Source organism: Budorcas taxicolor, chromosome 19, assembly GCF_023091745.1.
Source record: "Budorcas taxicolor isolate Tak-1 chromosome 19, Takin1.1, whole genome shotgun sequence".
In the NCBI taxonomy this organism is placed as follows: domain Eukaryota; kingdom Metazoa; phylum Chordata; class Mammalia; order Artiodactyla; family Bovidae; genus Budorcas; species Budorcas taxicolor.
Window position 1 is genome coordinate 4,178,731 of NC_068928.1, and position 8,616 is coordinate 4,187,346.

Sequence of the window (8,616 nt, forward strand, 5' to 3'; positions counted from 1 at the left end):
TTTTCACCTTGCTTATAATTTCATTTGCTGTGCAAAAGCTTTTAAGTTTAATCAGGTCCCACTTGTTTAATTTTGTTTTTATTTCCATTACTCTAGAAGGTGGATCACAGAGGATCTTGCTTTGATTTATGCCATCGAGTGTTCTGCCTATGCTTTCCTCTGAGAGTTTTCTAGTTTCTGGTCTTAAATTTAGGTCTTTAATCCACTCTGAGTTTATTTCTGTATGGTTTTAGGAAGTATTCTAATTTCATTCTTTTACATGTAGCAGTCCAATTTTCCCAGTACCATTCTTTGAAGAGGCTGTCTTTGCCTCATTGTATATTCTTGCATCCTTTGCCAAAAACAAGGTTACCCATAGGTGCATGGATTCATTTCTGGGCTTTCTATCTTGTTCCTTTGGTCTATATTTCTGTTTTTGTGCCAGTACCATACTGTCTTGTATGTAGCATTGTAGTATAATGTGAAGTCAGACAGGTTGATTTCTCCAGCTCCATTCTTCTTTCTCAAGACTGCTTTGGCTATTTGGGGTCTTTTGTGTTTCCATATGAATTATGAATTTTTTTGTTCCAGTTGTGCAAATAATTCCAATGCTAATTTGATAGGGATCACATTGAATCTGTAGACTGGTAGTGTAGTCATTTTCAAAATATTGATTCTTCTTACCCAAGAACATGGACTATCTCTCCATCTGTTTATGTCATCTTTGTTTTTTTTTCATTAGTATCTTATCATTTTCTGTGTACAGTTGCTTTGTTTCCTTAGGTAAGTTTATTCCTAGATATTTAATTATTTTTGCTATAATGGTGAATGGGATTGATTTCTTAATTTCTATTTCTGAATTTTCATTGTTAGTATAAAGAAAAGCAAGTGATTTCTGAGTACTGATTCTGTATCCTGCGACTTTGCTACATTCACTGATTATCTCTCATAATTTTCTGACACTGTCTTTAGGGATTTCTATATGCAGTATCATATCATCTGCAAAGTGAGAGATTTACGTCTTCTTTTCCAATCCTGATTCATTTTACTTCTTTTTCTTCTTAGATTGCTGTAGCTAGGACTTCCAGAACAATGCTGAATAATAATGGTGAAATGGACACGCTTGTCTTGTTCCTGATTTTAGGGGAATCCTTTCAGTTTTTCACCACTAAGAATAATGTTTGTTGTAGGCTTATCATATATGGCCTTTACTATGTTGACTACATCATGAGAAATGCTGGGATGGAAGAAGCAAAAGCTGGAAACAAGATTGCTGGGAGAAATATCAATAACCTCAGATATGCAGATGACACCACCCTTATGGCAGAAAGCGAAGAGGAACTAAAAAGCCTCTTGATGAAAGTGAAAGAGGAGAGTGAAAATGTTGGCTTAAAGCTCAATATTCAGAAAACTAAGACCATGGCATCTGGTTCCATCACTTGAAACAGTGGAAACAGTGTCAGACTTTATTTTGGGGGGCTCCAAAATCACTGCAGATGGAGATTTCAGCCATGAAATTAAAAGACGCTTACTCCTTGGGAGGAAAGTTATGAGCAACCTAGATAGCATATTCAAAAGCAGAGACATTACTTTGCCAACAAAGGTCCGTCTAGTCAAGGCTATGGTTTTTTCCAGTGGTCATGTATGGATGTGAGAATTGGACTGTGAAGAAAGCTGAGCACCGAAGAATTGATGTGTTTGAACTGTGGTGTTGGAGAAGACTCTTGAGAGTCCCTTGGACTGCAAGGAGATCCAACCAGTCCATCCCGAAGGAGATCAGCCCTGGGATTTCTTTGGAGGGAATGATGCTAAAGCTGAAACTCCGGTACTTTGGCCACATCATGCGAAGAGTTGACTCATTGGAAAAGACTCTGATGCTGGGAGGAATTAGGGGCAGAATGAGAAGGGGACGACAGAGGATGAGATGGCTGGATGGCATCCCTGACTCAATGAACATGACTTTGAGTGAACTCCGGGAGTTGGTGATGGACAGGGAGGCCTGGCATGCTGCGATTCATGGGGTCACAAAGAGTCAGACACGACTAAGTGACTGAACTGAACTAAAGTGAAGTGAATGGTCTAGTGGTATTCCCTACTTTATTCAATTTAAGTCTGAATTTGGCAATGAGGAGTTCATGATCTGTGCCAGAGTCTGCTCCCAGTCTTCTTTTTTGTTGACTATAGATTTTCAGCTTCAGAGAATAATAAGATCAATCTGATTTTGATATTCACCATCTGGTGATGTCTATGTGTAGAGTCTTGTGTTTTGGGAAGTGGATGTTTGCTATGACCAGTGCATTCTCTTGGCAAATTCTGTAAGCCTTTGCCCCACTTCATTCGTTATAAGACCAAACTTACCTGTTAATCTATGTGTCTCTTGACTTCCTACTTTTACATTCAAGTCCCCTCTGATGAAAAGGACATTTTGGGGGAGTTAATTCTAGAAGGTCTTTTAAGTCATCATGGAACCGTTCAACTTCAGCTTCTTCGGCATAAGTTGTTGGGGCATAGTCTTGGATAACTATGATATTGAATCGCTTGCCTTGGAAACGAACAGAGATCTCTCTGTCATTTTTGAGATTGCATTCAAGTACTGCATTTCAGTTTCTTTTGTTGACTATGATGGCTACTCCACATATTCTAAGAGATTCTTGCCCACAGTAGTAGATATAATGATCATCTGAGTTAAATTCACCCATTTCAGTCCATTTTAGTTCACTGATGCCTAAAATGTCAATGTTCACTCTTGCCATCTCCTGTTTCACCACTTCCAATTTACCTTGATTTAATGGCACCCCACTCCAGTACTTTTGCCTGGAAAATCCAATGGATGGAGGAGCCTGGTGGGCTGCAGTCCATGGGGTTGCACAGAGTTGGACACGACTGAGAGACTTCACTTTCACTTTTCACTTTCATGCATTGGAGAAGGAAATGGCACCCCACGCCAGTGTTCTTGCCTGGAGAATCCCAGGGACGGGGAAGCCTGGTGGGCTGCCGTCTATGGGGTCGCAGAGAGTTGGACAAGACTGAAGTGACTTAGCAGCAGCAGCAGCAGCATGGACTTAATATTCCAGATTCCTATGCAATATTGTTCTTTACAGCTTCGGACTTACTTGCATCACCAGTTACATCCACAACTGGGCGTTGTTTTCACTTTCATAATGTCTCTTGATTATTTCTGGAGTTATTTCTCCACTCTTCTTCAAATTGGACACCTACGGACCTGGTGAGTTCATCTTTCAGTGTCATATCTTTTTGCCTTTTCATACTGTTCATAGGGTTCTCAAGGCAAGAATACTGAAGTGGTTTGCCAGTTATTTCTCTAGTCATCCATGTTTTGTCAGAACTCTCCACTATGACTTGTCTGTCTTGGGTGGCCTGACCAGGCATGGTTCATAGTTTGAGTTAGTGAAGGTTGTGGTCTATGTGATCAATTTGGTTAGTTTTCTGTGACTGTGGTTTTCATTCTGGCTGCCCTCTGATGGATAAGGATTAGAGGGTTATGGGAGTTTTCTTCCCTGGTGGCTCAGAGGTTAAAGCGTATGCCTGCAAAGTGGGAGACCTGGGTTTGATCCCTGGGTTGGAAAGATCCCCTGGAAAAGGAAATGGCAACCCACTCCAGTATTCTTGCCTGGAGAATCCCATGGACGGAGGAACCTGCTGGGCTACAGTCCACGGGGTCGCTAAGAGTTGGACACGACTGAGCGACTTCACTTTCACTTTCCTAATGGGAGAGCCTGACTTTGGGGGAAACTGGATCTTGTTCTGATGGGAGGGGCCATGGTCAGTAAATATTTGCCCAATCTTCTGTTGATGGGTGTGGCTTTGTTTCCTCCCTGTTGTTTGGCCTGAGGCCAAACTATGGTAGGGATAATGAAGATAATGGAGACCTCTTTCAAAAGAACTTGTGCACATACTGCTGTATTCAGTGTGCCTGACCCTGTAGCAGGCCACTTTTGACTCACACCTCTGCCGGAGACTTCTGGACACTCACAGGCAAGTCTGGCTCAGTCTCTTCTGGGGACACTGTTCCTTTATCCTGGCTTGTGGTGAGCACAAGATTTTGTTTGCTCCCTCCACCTATTTACCCAGCTTATTTACCCAGTCCTGTGGAAATTCTGTAATCAAATTCCACTGGCAAATTCCCTGAGGGTTCTCAGTCCCTTTCCCAGATCCCCAGGTTGGGAAATCTGTTTTCAGGGAATACACTCTGGGCAAACAAGTAAAACAGGGTCTGGGCTGAAATTTGGTCATTCTCTCCCAGGGAAAAAGCTTAGAAGCAAGCCCTTGAAGGATTCCAAGCACAGAGAAACCTTTCCACAGCAAGGAGTTAAGAGCATGGGACATTCGGAGCCCATTAGGTGTGGCCACCCCTGGACTGGAGGAAGTAACTTGATGGGTACTCAGGTACCAATTAAAGTGCTGAACTCCTTGGCAAAAGTACCCTGGCCTCAGGCCCCTGGCATCCTTCCACGGAGTTCCCAGCATGGAAGGCATGCCCACCCATGGGCTCTGTCATGTTCCTCAGTTCTTTGTCTCATCACAACAAAGATTCACAGCGACAGACATTAAAGCCCTCGGCACGTCAAAGCTCTCAGGTCTTGGACAAACCGTGTTATAGCTCTTAGGCAAATCAGTGTTACAGCTCTATTTTATTTAGAAGATAGCAGGAGAATCCATCCTTGAAGCATGAGGGCATGCCAACCCAAAGACTTGAAGAGAAGAGAGTGGAGGAGCATGTGGGGGAGGGAGAGAGAGAGAGAGAGAGGGAGAGAAAGAGAGAGAGAAAGAGTGCACGCACGCGGGAGAGAAAGAGAGAGAGAGCATGCTTTGGCTCCTCCTTTTATATGTTTTTGCCTCCACCTGGGCCTGCCCTATGCAAATTGGGCTTAGCCAAGAGTGCTGTTTGTTCTACCTGAAGTCTTCAATCTGTTCCTCGGACCTTCCATTGACCTTCCTTGTTTTTTTTAGCCACCACCATTTTGGACTCCTTTTCCCTGTTCTACCTACCTAACATTTGCCCCTCAAGAGATGGGAGGCCCAATTCTTTGGGAATAGGGGCGTCGAGGTCTTTCTGGCTACTTCCTGCTGAACTGGGGTGGCTAGGGGTATTGGGCCTCCCCCTCTTGCTAGTCTCAAGCCTCAGAGTCCTTATAGAAGTGTCCATCTAAGGGTGTGATATTTTTCGTGGTCAGCTGTAGTTTTATATCTTTGTTGACCTGGCACTGCATGTTGTAGCTTGTTGACCTCGGCAGAGACAAAATAGGATAGACAATTGACAGTTCATGGAATAATCATAAGCATCATCAATATAGCATAACAAGGACTAGTAGGGGCATTAGTCAATTTTAAATTCACATTGCCAGGATGGCTCAAGTCCCTCCTTGTTCAGGGATTGGAAGATCTATCTCTTGTCTGTTTTGGAATACAATCTCTGTCAAGCTGGGTTGGCTCTTTAGAGCTATCCTGAGAAATCTTATCACCAGAAACCAGATTTTGGGGGTGTTCATTAGAATGGCACTCATTGGTAGTCCTGAATAGGTATCTGAGATCTCCCAGGGGCTCACAGGTGTATTGAGTGTCCTCTTCTGTCTTCTTCCATGGCTTGACTCCTGAGTAGTGAATCCAAGAGTCATGTCCTGGTACCTTGACTGCTGTGGGGGTAAAAAGTATTACAGGGTAGGGGTCCTTCCATGTGGGCTGGAGTTGAGCTTTTGGGGACCCACCTGTCCAGACTCTAGTTAGGACTTGAGTCCCTGGAGCATATAGTGGTGGCTCCTTAGAATCTTTTGGGTCCTGGTTTATACCCCACAAGCGTATATCCTGTTGGAATTGCCCAGTGGCCATGGTGTAAGACTGGAGGGTCTGAGCCTCTGGATCTAGGAAGAGGTCATTGACATAAACAAAAGGTCACCCATATAGCATCTCATAAGGACTAAGACCAAGCTGTTCCTTAGGGACAATGCAGGTGCGGAGGAGAGCTATTAGTAAAGCCTCCTTCCATCCCAGGGAGGTCTTCTGGGTTATCTTTCTTATAGCTGATTTTAAGAATCGATTGGCTCTTTCCACTTTTCCCAAAGATTGAGGCCTCCAGGCACAATGGAGATAATAAGTAATGCCCAGTGCTTTTGAGACCCCTTGGGTGACCTTGGAAGTAAATGATGTCCCGTTGTCACTTTGTAATGACCTGGGCAGACCAAATCTTGGAATGATTTCGTGAAGCAGTTTTTTTACCACCTCCTCAACCTTTTTAGTCCGGGTGGAAAAGCCTTCAATCCATCCTGTGAATGTATCTATCATGACCAATAGGTATTTATACCTTTGAGAAACTGGCATCTGGGTGAAGTCCATCTGCCAGTCTTCTCCTGGGTAGGCCCCACGTTGTTGGATGGGCTGGGCCAGCTGGGGTCTTCGAGCTCCTTGGGCGTTGTTTAATTGGCAAGTGGGACAAGAGAAGACCACCTGTCTGATAGTTGTTTGGAAGCCTGTTCCTCTGAAGGACCTTTCTAGTAATCTTTGGAGGGCCTTTTCTCCTAAATGAGTATGGCATGTAAGGAGTTAACCAACTTCCATTGGAGGTTCCCAGGCAGAAAAAGGAGTCCCTCCTTTTGGAGCCACCCCATATGATCTTGAAAGCGCTCGCTCTTAGCTTTAAGAGTCTCACCTTCTGTATAGGAAGGAGTTTCTGGCAAATTAGTCTGTGGAACTCAGGTGGCAGCCCCTATTAGGTCATGGTTCTGTAATGCTGCTCTCCTAGCTGCCTGATCAGCTGCTTGGTTCCCTCGTGCCACTTCTGTGTCCCCTTTTTGGTATCCTTTACAGTGGGAGACTGAAACCTAGGTGGGCAGATGGACTGCCTCCAAAAGTCGAAGAATCTGATCACCGTATTTCATTGGAGACCCTCGGGTGGTCAAGTGGCCCCTTTCTTTCCAAATATCAGCATGTGCATGTAGCACCAGAAAGGCATACTTGGAGTCAGTGTAAATGGCTATTCTTTTTCCTTTTCCCAGCTCTAAAGCTCGAGTCAGGGCTATGAGCTCAGCTAATTGGGCTGAAGTACCTGGTGGCAGAGGCTTAGCCTCTATGGTCTCGAAATTGGAGATTACTGCATAGCCAGCTCTTCTTTTTCCATCCAAGACAAAGCTGCTTCCATCAGTGTACCAGATTTCCACAGGATTGGTCAGAGGATCTTCTGACAATACCTCTTGGGGTTTTATCCCGTGGTCCAAGGTTTCTAGACAAGAGTGAAAGGGGAGAGAGCCCTCGGGGGTAGGCAGGAGGGTGGCTGGGTTGAGAAACTCACAAGGGGATATAGTGAGGCCTGGATTTTCCATCAGCATTACTTGATATCTGAGGATTCTTTGATCAGACATCCATAAATGGCCTCTCCCATTTAGGAGTTGTTTTACTTGGTGGCTGGTAAAAATAGTTAGTTTGCCCCCAAAGGACAGTTTTAAAGCATCTTCTATCATGATTGCAGTAGCTGCACGATTTCGAAGGCAGGGGGGCCAGCCTCGGGTGGTTGGATTGACCTTTTTGGATAAGTAAGCTACAGGCTGGGGCTCGGATCCCAACCTTTGAGTTAACACTCCTAAAGCTATTCCCTCTCTTTCATGGACATAAAGTTGGAATGCTTTTTCTGGGTCTGGCAACCTCAAGGCAGGTGCCTGAGTTAAGGCCTGGTTTAGTGTAGCCTCTGCCTTCTTTTGAGGAGTTCCCCACATCAGTGGGATTGAATCATCTCATCCCTTTAAGCTTTCATATAAGGGCTGGGCAATTAGACCATAGTTGGGTATCCAGATTCTACAACATCCAGTTAGCCCCAGTAAAGCTCACAATTGTTTTCGAGTTGTGGGGGAGGGCAACTGGAGGATGCTTTGTACCCGATCAGAGGACAGCCTCCTGGACCCGTGTGTAATCTGGACTCCCAGGTAAATGACCTTTGTCTTGACCATCTGTGCCTTAGCAAGGGGGACTTTATATCTCCTTTCTGCCAAGAAGTTTAGAACCTGAATTGCATGTTGTTGGGCACTTTTCTCATCTGAAGAGCAGATTAGTAGGTCATCTATGTATTGTAATATTTTCCCATTAGGTCCCAGGTCCAGATCTAGGAAATCCAGGCTAAGGGCCTGTCCAACAGGTGGGGGCTATCTCTGAACCCCTGAGGTTATATGCCCAAGTCATCTGTTGGTGTTTTTCCCCTGGGGCCTCCCACTCAAAGGCAAAAAGATATTGGGATTCTTTAGCCAGTGGTATGCAAAAAAAAAAAAAAAAAAAGCATCTTTGAGATCCAAGACTGTAAACCACTTGGCATTGGATGGGATTTCTCCTAAGATTACATAGGGATTGGGTACTGTGGGATGGAGGGGGACTACAGCTTCATTTATGATCCGGAGATGTTGAACCATTCACCAGGTTCCATCTTTTTTCTTTACTGAAAGGATTGGAGTGTTACATGGCGAACTGGTGGGGACCAATAGCCCACAAGCAAAGAATTTATTTATTAAAGGCTGTAGTCCCTCCCGAGCCTCTCTTTTGAGAGGGTATTGTTTCCAGTTAGGAAACCGAGTGGGATCTCAGAGGACAATGATGACCAGTTTGGCTTGGTAGGCTCGTTGAGGAATTCCCTGGTCCCAC